The sequence below is a fragment of the Prionailurus bengalensis genome, chromosome X (genome assembly GCF_016509475.1).
Source record: "Prionailurus bengalensis isolate Pbe53 chromosome X, Fcat_Pben_1.1_paternal_pri, whole genome shotgun sequence".
Classification (NCBI taxonomy): Eukaryota; Metazoa; Chordata; class Mammalia; order Carnivora; family Felidae; genus Prionailurus; species Prionailurus bengalensis.
In genome coordinates this window covers 66,027,053-66,041,995 of record NC_057361.1, presented here as the reverse complement: position 1 = coordinate 66,041,995, position 14,943 = coordinate 66,027,053, and positions in this window count along the sequence as shown.

Sequence of the window (14,943 nt, the reverse complement as noted above, 5' to 3'; positions counted from 1 at the left end):
TAATTTCTGTTGACTTCCCCCTTGATATTTCCAGCATATTTCTCCCTCCTTACTTTGATACTCCATCCCATTATGCTCAGGGCATGTGAATAAAGTGTTAAAAGCTTTTTTACATATTTTCATAATGATCTGTTTTTTATTAGGGCTTTTTAGTACCTAACATCCACAGAAATACTGATAGTGGGAAACATTTGGGATTGGGTGGAGGGACATTCCCTAAGTCCATTAAAACACCAAATGTAGGCAAACACCTACCTTTGTTTAACATCTGCCTATGTTTAAAGGCAATTTATGCCTATTTTCACCACTATCTTCCTTACCAAGGGTTCCAATATTAACATTACTAGACAAAAAGCTGATTCTGTGTGAAGTGAATGTTTCTAGCGTTAGGACAATCTGATCAATACTTCCAAGGAGCAAAAGGGCAGGACTTAATAATAAAGCAATAGAGATACATAAAGAAAGATACAAAAGAGAAACCACTGAAAACAAGGACCTCACTGTCTGAATTCATTATGTTTTAAGAGAAGCATGAAGGAAGAATGAAGTCCCTGGTTAATACATGTTGACAAATGAATGCCGGCATTTAGTATACTGGGTCCACATGATGTACACCCTGGAGGAAACTCACTCTGGTCACTGCTGAGTTAGGGGACTAAATCATCTCATTGATAGCAGTTAAATAATTGCCACTTACACTTTGGATTTTGTACCCCAGCCTAAAACTTGACTCACCCAACAGTACCTAAAAAAAAAGTTGATAAAAAGTTGAAAAACACATGTGTTTTTATATTTTATGATCGTGATGCCAGAGACATTTAATTTGTTCATATGCATATTTCTCGTGGAAAGTGATTACTGATTTTTTTCAGATCAATTACGCTAGTGACTCTTTGGAAAAGAATTGGATTAGAAGGTTTAGTGTGTAGCATTTTATTAAATACAAAATCACTCAGTATCACTCCTCACAATTGATTTCAATTCTCAGATTCTTGCCCTGGTCTAATTTATTTTATTACAAGATGAATTTTGAGAACTAGTTTAAATTGAAACCTAGTCGTTATTTTCTATTTTGTCAAGCTCAAAACTTTACAGTAGTTTTTACTGACACATCTTCATTTCTTTCTCTTTGTCTAGGAACTAGCTAGAATGTCTTTTGATGTTTTAATAAGCTTTTGTGGCTGGAAGAAAAATTTTACAATAAAAATTTGTTTGTATGTATGTATGTTTGTATGTGCTGTGAAAATGACAACAAGCATATTTTTAAGTAAAAATATCTGAGGATATGCACAGAAAGGGTGATATCAAGAATTTGCCTCAAGAGTGATTTTTAAATTTTTTTTAACTTTTGTCTATTTTTGAGACAGAGAGAGAGACAGAGAGAGAGAGAGAGGGAGTGGGAGTGGAGAAGGGGCAGAGAGACAGGGAGACACAGAATCTGTAGCAGGCTCCAGGCTCTGAGCTGTCAGCACATAGCCTGACACGGGGCTGGAACCCACGAACCATGAAATCATGACTTGAGCCTAAGACACTTAACCGACTGAGCCACCCAGGGGAGACAAGAATGATTTTTTTTTTTTTAATAGAAGTTCCATGGTGCGCCTGGGTAGCTTAGTCGGTTGAGCGTCTGACTTCAGCTGGGGTCACGATCTCATGGTCTGCGAGTTCGAGCCCCGCATCGAGCTCTGTGCTGACAGCTCTGGGCCTGGAGCCTGCTTCGGATTCTGTGTCTCCCTCTCTCTGCCCCTCCCCCACTCATGCTCTGTCTCTCTCTTTCTCTGTCAAAAATAAATAAACTTAAAAAAATAAAATAAAATAGAAGTTCCACCCTTTATTGCCCATCATTTCATTTTGGCGTTGAAAAGATTTAAAAGTCAGTTTTAAATGGGTATTTAGGGAGTTTATCCAGCACTGATTCACTGTTCACTTTTCCTCTAGATGTATTGATAAACAGGAGTGATCATTGAATATCTGTGCGCTCCAGGACACCAGAGCTGGCTCAATCTGAGGGTATTGGTTTGGTAGAGATCTCAGTATATTCCTTCAAGTTCTCTAGAAACTATAAGCCAGCCTAGGTCAAGCTGTTATGGAGGGATATACTGATAGAAGACTCAGTGGGTCTCTGTTCCCATCTCCTTATCAGTTTTGGTGTCTCTTCTTTGATGTCTCTCTCTTTGTCATGCTACTTGAACTTTTCTGTGTGTGTTTCTATCTCATTCTGTGTCTCCTGATTTGTATTTATCACTTTCCTCTCATTCTTCTGTTTAGTCCTCTTTTTCCCTCTCTCTGTTGTTCTTTGTCTCTTATATTCTCCCTCCTTCTAATAGCCTCAGAAGGCCTCCGTGGGGAAGAGGAAGTTGTACAGAATCAGCCATACCACCTTACAGCAATTTCTTTGGCATTCCTTTCATTGTCAGTTGCCTTCTGTATTCTCCTTCTCTAGCTTGTAGGTAGATGGTGTGTGTGTGGGGGGGGGGGGACGGGGGTTATATTTTGGCTGGTCTTTCCCTCAGGCCGATCCTCTGCAGAGTTTCTCCTTGCTTTCAAGTGGGGAGGTTTTGGACCTTGGCCAGAGTGTGGCAAGTTTTAACTTGGTGTGCTCTGTCTGGTCTGCTTGTTTAAAGAGACATGATACTATTTCCGCTAGAGCTAAATCTTTGCTAAACTCTATTATCACTAGACATGGTGCCTGTTGGGGGTTTGGTGATATTCTGGGATAGGGCCCCGCTGCTCTTGTTCTCAGGCAATCTTTCCCTAGAAAGCAACACCTGCAGAGTACAGGGGTGTGGAGCTTGGTGTAAGCCATTTAGGTCACCACTGTTGGCATTCTGCTGCTTACTGAAGTTAGTGTATTCTGTATATTCTGAAAGGTGGAGAAGAGAAATGGTGCCAGCCACCTCCCTTATCCCATAGAATGGAATTTGTGTCCACTGCTGTCCAGGATACACTCCCAGAAAGATGAACAATCTCCCTTCATGTGTCCCAAGCTTCCCTTTGATCCCTGACTTCAAACTGACAGTGTCTGGGCTGTCTGCCCACCTGGCAGTGCAGTACAACTATTTTCTATTCCAGGAATGTCAGATGAGTTTTAAAACTCCAAATTTTAGGGGCCTGGCATAGTGGGGGAGAGTAATGGCGCCTGCTGGCACTTTCGTCCCCAGAGAGTCAATGCCACCGCTCCCTGATGTGCTCCAACAAGGGGGAACTGTCTTTCCCAATGCAACTTAGGGGATCCTAAGATTGTGCCATCTGCTACCAGGGTATTTGCCCTCCTTCTCCACAGGAGTAGTGTAGCAACTTCCAGGCTCCACACCAGCCATGCCATGGACCTCTAAAACTCCAGTCTTTGAGCTCTGCTGGTTGTAAAAATTTATAAAAATCTGCTCCTCTCATTTTCCCAGTCGATGTCTTTGGGGAAATGTTTTCCTTATGTAATACCCTGTGCATTCCTCTCTCTCTCTTTCATTCTCTCTCTTCTCTCTTTCCATAACCAGAGCTCCCTCCCCTCCACAGCACCCATAATCCTTTTCTCCCCCAAATCACATCTCCACCTCCTACCTTCCATGATGTGGCCTCTTCTCTCCCTTTAGTTGTTCATTTTGTTCTGTTAGTCCTCAGATTGAATTCTTAGGTATTAAGAATGACTTTATATTCATCTAGCTGCTTTTGAGGGACCAGGCAACCCTAAGGTCCTCCTCCTACTCCACCCTTAGTTTTCTTCACAGTTTGTGATTTAGACCACTGCTTAGAAAAAAGAAAGTAAGGAATTTCTAAATATAGTACCATTACATAGCCCTCTCTATCCCCAGTTCTCTTCAGTGATTCAAGGTAAGAGAAGCAGTATAGAGCTGGGCCCAAAACTCAGCTGCTGCCTTTCAAGGAGGGCAAGCCATTCTCTTTGGTTTGATCTTCTTGTCTCCCCTCCATGGTGTTCTCCCCCACCCCCATTATGTTCTGGAAATTTGGAGAGTCTGGCATTCTGAGCTCATCTGGAAACCTCACCTTCTCGTAGCCAAATTTATAGCTGCCCTGGTGCCAAAATGCACTCAGAATTTTGGGAAAAGGCTGATGCCACTCACCAGGACATCAAAAAGCTCCTTCTTATGATAAGAAAGCTCCATCTGGTGGTAAACAGGCTTCCTGACAAACAATACTTTTGGAAGTCAAAGCATAAAAGTCACCATGTAGTGTGCTTCTCTGAGTTTGTATTACCCAGTGGTATTACCTCATATGTGGTTCATATTCCCACCATTTTCCTGGACCATAATGATCTTTGAAGTATCACAATCCATGGGGTCATTCATTTATTAAGAATTTGACTTTGTTAGAAGACAAGAACCTTTCAGACACAATTCCTCTTTCTAGAATGTATCAAAATGTCACTTGTGTTTTTAATATTTTTAAAGTTTTTATTTATTTATTTTGAGAGAGAGAGCAAGAGTGAAAGTGGGAGTGGGGAGAGAGAGAGGGAGAGACAGCGTCCCAAGCAGGCTTTGCACTGTCAGCCCAGAGCCTGATGTAGGGCTTGATCCCACAAACTGTGAGATCATGACCTGAGCTGAAATCAAGAGTCAAATGATCAACTGACTGAGCCAGCCAGGCACCCCACCACTTATGTTGTTATTTTTATTTATTTTGTTTTTTTTAACATTTATTTATTATTGAGAGACAGAGAGACACAGAGCTTGAGCAGGGGAGGGGTAGAGAGAGGGGGAGACACAGAATCTAAAGCAGGCTCCAGGCTCTGAGCTGTCAGCACAGAGCCCGATGCAGGGCTCGAACTCACAAACTGCAAGATCATTACCTGAGCCGAAGTCGGTCACCCAACCAATTGAGTTACCCAGGCGCCCCCCACTTGTGTTTTTAAATTAGAAACCTTAGACAGTTTATTTTGATCATTCTTAGAAAAGGATGACATTGGACATGATTAATAGAAAATTATGGGCTAGGCTTTCAGACAACATTCTTTCTTATTATCATTACTTAACTGTGTTCAGATTAGCCACTACTTCTATTTTCAAAAATAGAAGTGGCCTATTCCAGGTGCAATTAGCACATCAGCACCTAGGAAGCCCACTGAAATGACTTTGAAAATTAGGTTGCCAACAATTTTTGTTTTATTGTATTTGCATACACCTGTTAGCTTTTTAATTGTCATTATTTTATTTTATTTTATTTTATTATTTTATTTTTTCAACGTTTATTTATTTTTGGGACAGAGAGAGACAGAGCATGAACGGGGGAGGGGCAGAGAGAGAGGGAGACACAGAATCGGAAACAGGCTCCAGGCTCTGAGCCATCAGCCCAGAGCCCGACGTGGGGCTCGAACTCACGGACCGCGAGATCGTGACCTGGCTGAAGTCGGACGCTTAACCGACTGCGCCACCCAGGCGCCCCTACTTTCTTGATTTTTGATCTTTACCTAATTCTTTTTTTTTTTTAATTTTTTTTTCAACGTTTATTTATTTTTGGGACAGAGAGAGACAGAGCATGAACGGGGGAGGGGCAGAGAGAGAGGGAGACACAGAATCGGAAACTGGCTCCAGGCTCTGAGCCATCAGCCCAGAGCCTGACGCGGGGCTCGAACTCACGGACTGCGAGATCGTGACCTGGCTGAAGTCGGACGCCCAACCGACTGCGCCATCCAGGCGCCCCAGATCTTTACCTAATTCTTAGTTCACTGTTAGTTGCTGAATTTTTCTTTGGTTTCATTGTTATCACTTACTTGGTTTTACTTTTATAATTGTGTTAAGCATGAAAATAAAACAAGTGAAGAACTTTTTCATTATATTATTTGAATATCATTGTTTAGTTACACTTCCTAAATTAATGAGGTTCTCTCCTCAACAAATACATAATTACAACATACATAGCAAATGTACCTGTCATTACGTGACATGTAATTACAAATTTAATATTAGGAAGAATTATGTGGTAGTCTATATTTTACTTATTAACTTATTTTCTCTTTTAATTGATACTGAAAGAACACAGCTGAGACACTTTTATCTCCAATCAGATATTATTTTAAAGCATGTCAAATATGTTTTCTTTTTTATTTTTTTTAAATTACATTTATTTATTTTTGAGAGACAGAGTGAGACAGAGCATGAGTGGGGGAGGGGTAGAGAGAGGGAGACACAGAATCGAAAGCAGGCTCCAGGCTCTGAGCTGTCAGCACACAGCCCGACGTGGGGCTCAAACCCACGAACTGTGAGATCATGACCTGAACAGAAGTTGGACACTTAACCGACTGAGCCACCCAGGTGCCCCTGTTTTATTTCTTTATTACAGCACGTTTCAGAAACTTGAACAAAGATCAACCTAATCAATTTAATTTTCCATGGTGAAAAATGTAAAAAACAAAAATAGACAATTGAGATAATATAATCAAGGACACTTTTGAAGGGAATGTAGCTTTATATGTTATGTTGAACAACATTTTCTGTTGAATTTGGGAAACTTTATCTATTATAGATTGGCCCAGATCATGTTGGCATTTTCTAATCTTACTGAGTCCTAAGAAATTATTTTTATGCTATGTAGTACACTCTGGTTTGTAAGCATAATTAAAAAAAATATTTGAAACTGATCTATATGCTTTTTTAAAAATATCTCACTTTCATACTTGCAAATATAAACAATATTTTAATTATGTATTAATTTTTCCAAAGCTCAAAGATTAATGCTGCAGTAAAATAAAACTCAGCAGGCAGGAGATTGAGATTTTCTATGGTTGTACTATTTCATTCTTACAATAACATAAAACTGGTGTTTAGCATTCAGGTATAGTTCAGCTTGACAAATTAGCTGTATTTAATTTAGTAACTGATATTGTTATTTATTGTGTCTTCATCTATCTAAAAATCTATGGCTTTATGTAGTGTTATAGTTATGAATTTGATACTAACCGATTTCCATTATAACATTTACTTTCATTAACCCAATCCATATCTGAATAATTACTTACAACATAGATAACAAAACTTGTGAGCATATAACAACTGCATCACTATAGTTTTATACTTCATTATAGAAAAGAACAATGGCTTTCTTTAGAAAGTACTATAATGTGTAGAGTACAGATTTGGCATTAAATCATTAGTAGTTAAGAGATTTGAATTCAGTCACACAGACCTAGGTTAGCATTTTAAATCTACCACTTAATTACCTGATAACTTGGGGTTTTGTTTGTTTGTTTTATGGAAAAAGTTTCTTTGGACACCTTTATGTTATTATTTTAGTTTAGTTTAGTTTAGTTTAATTTATTTAGATGAATTTGGTTTAGTTTGTACTTAAATTCTAGTTTATTAACATACAGTGTAATATTAGTTTTGGGTGTAGAGCTTAGTGATTCATCACTTACATATAATACCCAGTGCTCACCACAAGTGCCATCGTTTTTTTTAATTTTTTTCTTTTAAGTTTATTTATTTTTGACAGAGACAGAGTGCAAGCATGAGCTGGGGACGGGTAGAGAGAGCAGGAGACACAGAAACAGAAACAGGCTTCAGGCTCCAAGCTGTCAGCACAGAGCCCGACGCGGGGCTCGAACTCACAAACTGAGAGATGATGACCTGGGCCGATGTCAGTTGCATAACCGACTGAGCCACCCAGGCGCCCCACAGTTGCCATTAATACCTATCACCTATTTAACCCATCCCCCACTGACCTCCCCTACAGTAACCCTCAGTTTGTTCTCTATAGTTAGAAGTTTCTTATGCTTTCCCTTTCTTTTTCTTTACCCTATGTTCATCTGTTTTCTTTCTCAAATTCCACATATTAATTACATCATATGGTATTTGTCTTTCTCTGATTGACTTAATTCACTTACCACAATACTGTCTAGCTCCATCCAAGAACTTAAGTGTCAAGATTTAATTCTTTTTTATGACTTATTAATATTCCATTGTGTATATATACCACATCATTTTTTTTAATCCATTCATCAGCCCATGGACATTTGGGGCCTTTCCATAATTTGGCTATTGGTGATAATGCTGCTATAAACATCTTGGTGCATGTGTCCCTTCAAATCAGTATTTTTGTATCCTTTGGGTAAATTCCTAGTAGTGCAATTGCTGGATTATGGGGTAGTTCTAGTTTTAACTTTTTGAGGAAACTCCATACTGTTTCACAGAGTGGTTGCACCAGTTTGCATTACCACAGTGTACAAGTAACACTTGCTCCACATTCTTGTGAACACCTATTCTTTCTTGTGTTGTTAATGTTAGCCATTCTGTCTGGTGTGAGGTGATATATCATTGTTGTCTTGACTTGTATGTTCTTAATGATGAGTGATGTGCTCTTTTCATGTGTAGGTTAGCCATCTGTATGTCTTTGGAAAATGTTTATTCGTGTCTTCTGCCCATTTCTTAACAGGATTATTTGTTTTTTGGGTGTTGAGATTTATTAGTTCTTTATAGATTGTGGATACTGCTTTATCAGGAATGGAATTTGCAAATGTCTTCTACCATTCTGAAGGTTGATGTTTAGTTTTATCGATTGTTTCCATTGCTGTGCAGAAGGTTTTCATCTTTTTTTTAATTTTTTTTTCAACGTTTATTTATTTTTGGGACAGAGGGAGACAGAGCATGAACAGGGGAGGGGCAGAGGGAGAGGGAGACACAGAATCGGAAACTGGCTCCAGGCTCTGAGCCATCAGCCCAGAGCCTGACGCGGGGCTCGAACTCCCGGACCGCGAGATCGTGACCTGGCTGAAGTCGGACGCTTAACCGACTGCGCCACCCAGGCGCCCCCAGAAGGTTTTCATCTTGATGAAGTCCCAGTGTTCATTTTTGCTTTCGTTTCCCTTGCTTCCTAAGGTATATCTAGTAAGAAGTTGCTACAGCAAATGTCAAAGAGGTTACTACTTACGTTCTTCTCTAGGATTTTGATGGTTTCCTTTCTCACATTTAGGTCTTTCATCTGTTTTGAACTTATTTTTGTGTATGATGTAGTAAAGTGGTCCAGTTTCATTCTTCTGCATGTTGCTGTCCTGTTGTCCCAACACCATTTGTTGAAAAGACTGTCTTTTTTCCATTGGATATTCTTTCTGCTTTGTCAAAAATTAGTTGACCTTATCTTTTTAGGTTCATTTCTGGGTTTCCATTCTGTTCCATTGATCTATGTGTCTGTTTTTGTGCCAGGACCATACTCTCTTGACTACAGCTTTGTAATACAACTTGAAGTCTGGAAATGTGATGCCTCCAGATTTACTTTTATTTTGAAGATTGCTTCATCTATTTGGGATCTTTTGTGGTTCCATACAAACTTTAAATTGTTTTTTCTAATTCTGTGGGAAATTCTGTTTGCATATTGATAGGGATTGTATTAAATGTGTCGACAGCATAAGGTAGTATAGACATTATAACAATATTTGTTCTTCCATCCATGAGCAAGGGATGTTTTCCCATGTCTTTATGTCACCTTTAATTCCTTTATGTGTGTTTGGAGTATAGATATTTTACTTCTTTGGTTAGGTTTATTCTTAGGATATCTTATGGTTTTTGGTGCAATTATAAATGGGATTGATTCTTTGATTTACTTTCCTGCTGCTTCATTATTGGTGTATAGAAATGCAACAGATTTCCATACATTGATTTTGTATCCTGTGACTGTATGGAATTCATGTATCAGTTCTAGCAAATTTTGGTGGAGTCTTTTGGGTTTTTTATATAGAGAAATATATTATCTGCAAATAGTGAAAGTTTGACTTCTTCCTTGCCAGTTTGGATGTCTTTTATTTCTTTGTGTTGTCTGATTTCTGAGGCCAGGACTTCCAGTACTATGTTAAATAACAGTGGTGAGAGAGGGCATCCCTGTCTTGTTCCTGACCACAATATAAAAGCTTTCAGTTTTTTCCCTTTTGGGATTATAATAACTGTGTGTTTCTTGGTATATGGCCTTCATTGTGTTGAGGTAGGCTCCCTCTTTCCTTTGCTGATGGTTTTTATTCTGAATGGATGTTGTATTTTCTCAAATGCTTTTTCTGCATCTATTGAGAGGATCATATGTTTCTTATCCTTTCTTTTATTAATGTGGTGTATCATGATGATTCATTTGTGAATATTGAACCACACTTGAAACCTATGAATCAATTTCATTTGATTTTGGTGAATGATTCTTTTAATGTAGTGTGGGATTTCCTTTCCTAATATTTTGCTGAGAATTTTTGCATCCATGTTCATCAGAGATATTGGTCTGTATTTTGGTTTTAGTGGAGTCATTGGTTTTGGAACAGGGAAAAGCTGGCTTCTTAGAATGAGTTTGGAAGTTTTCCTTCCGTTTCTATTTTTTTGGAGTAGTTTGAGAAGAATAGGTATTAACTCTTCTTCAAGTGCTTGGTATAATTCCCTTGGGGAGCCATCTGGCCCTGGGCTTTTGTTTGTTGGGAGATTTTTGATTACCAATTCATTTTCTGGCTATCATTGTGTTCCAATTTTCTATTTCCTCCTGTTTTGCTTTTGACAGTTGATATGTTTCTAAGAATTTATCCATTGCTTCCAGATTGTCTTACTTGGTGGCATATCATTTTTCATAATATTCTGTGAAAACTGTTTGTATTTCTGTGGTGTTGTTTGTTATTTATCTTCTCTTATTGGTGATTTTCTTTATTTGGGTCCTTTTTAAAATAAGTCTGGCTAGGGTTTATCAATTTTAACTTTTCAAAGAAGCAGCTCCTAGTTTCATTGATTTTTTTCTATTTTTTTGTTTCTATATCATTTATTTCTGCTTTAATCTTTATTATTTCCCTTCTTCTGATGACTTTTTGCTTTATTTATTGTTCTTTTTCTAGTTCCTTTAAGTGTAAGATTAGGTTGTTCATTTGGGATTTTTCTTACCTCTTGAGGTAGACCTGTATTGCTATATAATTCTCTCTTTATTTTTTTTTAATTTTTTTGACATTTATTATTATTAAGAGACAGAGAGACAGAGCATGAGCAGGGGAGGGGCCGAGAGATGGGGACACACAGAATCCGAAGCAGGCTCCAGGCTCTGAGATGTCAGCACAGAGCCCGATGCGGGGCTCCATCTCACAAACCGTGAGATCATGATCTGAGCCGAAGTCGGACGCTTAACCGACGGAGCTGCCCAGGTGTCCCTATAATTCTGTCTTTATGGCTGCCTTTGCTGCATCCCAAAGGTTCTGGACTTTCATATTTTTATTTTCATTTGTTTTCATTTACTTTTTATTTCTTCTTGAATTTCCTCGTTGACCTATTCATTCCTTAGTAGCATATTCTTTAATTTCCATATATTTGTGGTCTTTTCAATTTTTTTTCTTGTGGTTGACTTCAAATTTCATAGTGTTGTGTCTGGAAATAAGCCTGGTATGATCACAATCATCTTGTACTTGTTAAGGCCTGATTTGTGACACTATGTAATATCTTCTGGAGAATGTCCCATGTGCCCTTGGAAAGAATGTCTATTCTGCTGCTTTAGGATGAAATATTTTGAATACTTGTGTTAAGTCCATCAGGACTAGTGTGTCATTCAAAGCCATTGTTTCCTTGCTAATTTTCTGTTTAGATAATCTGCCCATTGTTGTAGGTGGGGTGTTAAAGCCCTCTACTAGTATTGTATTATTATCAATAAGTTCCTTCACATTTGTTTTTAATTGTTTTATAAACTTGGGTGCTTCCACTTTGAGGGCATATGTATTTACAATTGTTAGATATTATTGGATTGACTTCCATTATGATATATTTCCCTTCTTCATCTCTTGTTACAGTCTTTGGTTTAAAATCTTATTTGCCTGATATAAGTATTGCTACTCTGGCTTTCTTTTGACATGCCTTAGCATGATAAATATGTCTCTATCCTCTCACTTTCACACTACAGGTGTCTTTAGGTACAAAATGAGTCTCTTGCATCCAGAATATTGATTGGTCTTGTTTTTTTAAATACATTCTGACACCTTATGTGTTTTAATTAGAGTGTTTAATCTATTTACATTCAGAGTAATTATTGATATGCATTTTGTTCCATATTTATTACTTTTTTTGTCTTTGTTTCTAGAGATTTTCTTTGTTCCTCTCTAGTGTTTGTTGCTTTTAGTTTTTCCTTCCCACCCAAAGTGTCCCTTTTAATATTTCTTCCAGGGCTGATTTAGTGGTCACTGATCCCTTTAGTTTTTGTTTCTCTTGGAAACTCTCTCTTTCTATTCTGAATGATAGCCTTGCTAGACAGAGTATTCTTGTCTGCAAATTGTTCCCTTTCAGCACTTTGAATGTATCATGCCACTCCCTTTTTTTCTTGCCGAGTTTCTTTTGAAAGATCTGCTGCTAGCCTTATGGGTCTTCCTTTGTAAGTTAAGGACATTTTTTTGTCTTGCTGCTTTAGTATTTGTTCTTTATCTCTATTTTTTTGCAAATTTGTTTACAATAGTCTTGATGTTGGCCTGCTTTTGTTGATTTTGATGGTAGTTGTCTATGCCTCTTGGACTTGAATGTCTGTTTCTTTCCCTATATTAGAGAAGTTTTCAGCTATTATTTCCTCAAATATACGTTCTGCCCCCTTTTCTCTGTTCTCTTCTGAAACTTCTAGGATATGAATGTTATTATATTGAATGGAGTCACTGAATTCCCTGTCTATTCTTGTGATCCTAAATTTTTCTTTTTCTCTTTTGTTCAGCTTCATTATTTTCATTAATTCTATCTTCTATATCACTTATTTGTTCCTCTGCTTCTTCAATCTTTATGGTCATTACATCCAGACAGTTTCACATCTCAGTTATAGCATTTTTTTTTTGGCCTGACTAGTTTTTAGGTCTTTTCTTTTTGCAGTAAGGGACTCTCTGATGTCTTCTATGCTTTTCTCACACCCAGCTAGTATCCTTATGGTTGTTGCTTTAAATTCTGGACCAATCATAGTTATATCTGTTACAATTAGATCCCTGACTGTGACCATTTCTTATTCTTTCTCTTGGGATGAATTCCTCTACCTTGGCATTTTGTCTAGGTCTTTTTGCCTTCTTCTCTGTGTCAGAAAATCCTGTTCTATTTCCTGCTCATGAGAGTAATGGTTTTATAAAGAACAAGTCATATACTGTCCAGGCCCTAGTGCTTTAGAAAGTGTCTCTGGTGTGTGCTGCATGCACTCTGTTGCTGTGTTTTGGCTGCTGTATCCCTCAGCTCAGTCTTATGCACATGTTCACCTTGCCTGCAATGGGCGGTGTTTGGACCTTGGCCAGAGCATGGCAAGTTTTAACTATGTGTGTTCTGCTCTGCTCATTAAAAGAGATCTGATGCTATTTCTACTAAGACTGAAGCTTTATAGAGCTCTATGGTCAGTAGAGCTGTTGTGTGTGTAGTTTTGTGCTGGTCTTACGGGGAAGGGGCCCATGCTAGTCCTTAAGCACACTTGCCCAAAAAAAGCGCAACAAAGTGCAGAGGGGCAGGACCTGGTGTAAGCAGGTAAGGCAACTAGTGTTGGCCCTGTGCTCTTTACTGAAGCTAGTTTATGCTGAAGGGTAGGGGAGGAAAATTGTTCCAATTCACCTCTTTGTCTCTGGAGACGGGAGTCCATGCTTGCTGCTGTTAGGGAAACACTTCCAGGGGAATGAATAATTTCCACTTGTGCATCCTATGTGTTTTTCAGATTGCTGTTTTCGGACTGTCTGCCTCTGGGTTGGTTGCCCATTTGAAGCATCACAGTGCACCTTGGGGTCTGTCCCAGCCAGGGATGCTGACTTTAAAAACTACAAATTTCAGGGACCTGGTGTTGCAGGAACCTTCACTGGTTCTCTGGGAAAGAGTCTTGCCATACTGGGACTGTTACAGGATTGACCCAGATGGAAAGTCATGCCAGGGTGCAGAGGTGTGGGATTTGGAGCAAAGCAGGCTAAATAGCCAGTGTCTGGATTAGCTACCATCAGCAGGTGTCTCTACACCTATGCTGAAGGGTGAAGGAGGGAAATGGCACCTGCTGGCTCTTTTGTCCCCGGGAGACAATGATAGGTGTGCTCTAAGGAGAGGGATAAGTCTATCTGATAACTTTGAATAAATTATTTAGATTTTCAGAGCCTTATTTTCTTTAATTATGTAATGTGGAGAAGAGGAGGAAACCATTTCATAGGGTTCCTATATGAATGAAATAATAATGCTTGCCTGGCATTTAGTTAACTTTGTTGAACACTCATTAACAACAACAACAAAAAAACAAAATCAGTGCTCATTGATTTAGATCCAATAGTTTGAAGAAAATTCCTGAAATCAAGCCCTTTCAAAAGATTATTTTTCCAAATTCTAGTTTGAATTGTTTTATAACTATTATCTATAGTTCAATCTACCCTGGTTTAAAATAAAAGTGAAAAACTTTAATTTCTGATGAGTCCACGTTTTGATTAGGAATGAAAGCTAACATAGAACGGTATAATTAAAAAAAAACTTGAATCATGAACTCTGCTTTTATTTTTCACAGATTTTTAAAAACTTTTTATTTTGAAGTAATTGTAGGTTTACATACAATTGGAAGCATAAATACAGAGAGATCCTACATACTATTCACCAAGTTTCCCCCAGTGGTAACATCTTGCAGATCTATAGTACAATACCAAAACCAGGATTTTGACTTTAATACAATCCACTGATTTTGTCCAGCTTTCACCAGTTTTACACATATTCAGCTGTGTGTATGTGTGTGTGTGCACGCGCATGCCCATATATATATTTAGTTCTATGTAATTTTGTGATAGGTGTAGGTTTGTGTGATCACCACCACAGTCAAGATATAAAATGCCGCAAAGATTCCTCATGCTTTCTTTTTATAACTCTACCCAACTACCTACAGCCCTCATATCCGTAAATGGCAAATACATGTAACCTTTTGGTATTAACTTTTTTGGGGGAATAATTGGCATAATTCTTTAGAGATTTATCCAAATTGTGTATAGCCATAGTTTATTCCTTTTTATTATGGTAACACCCATGGTATGAATGT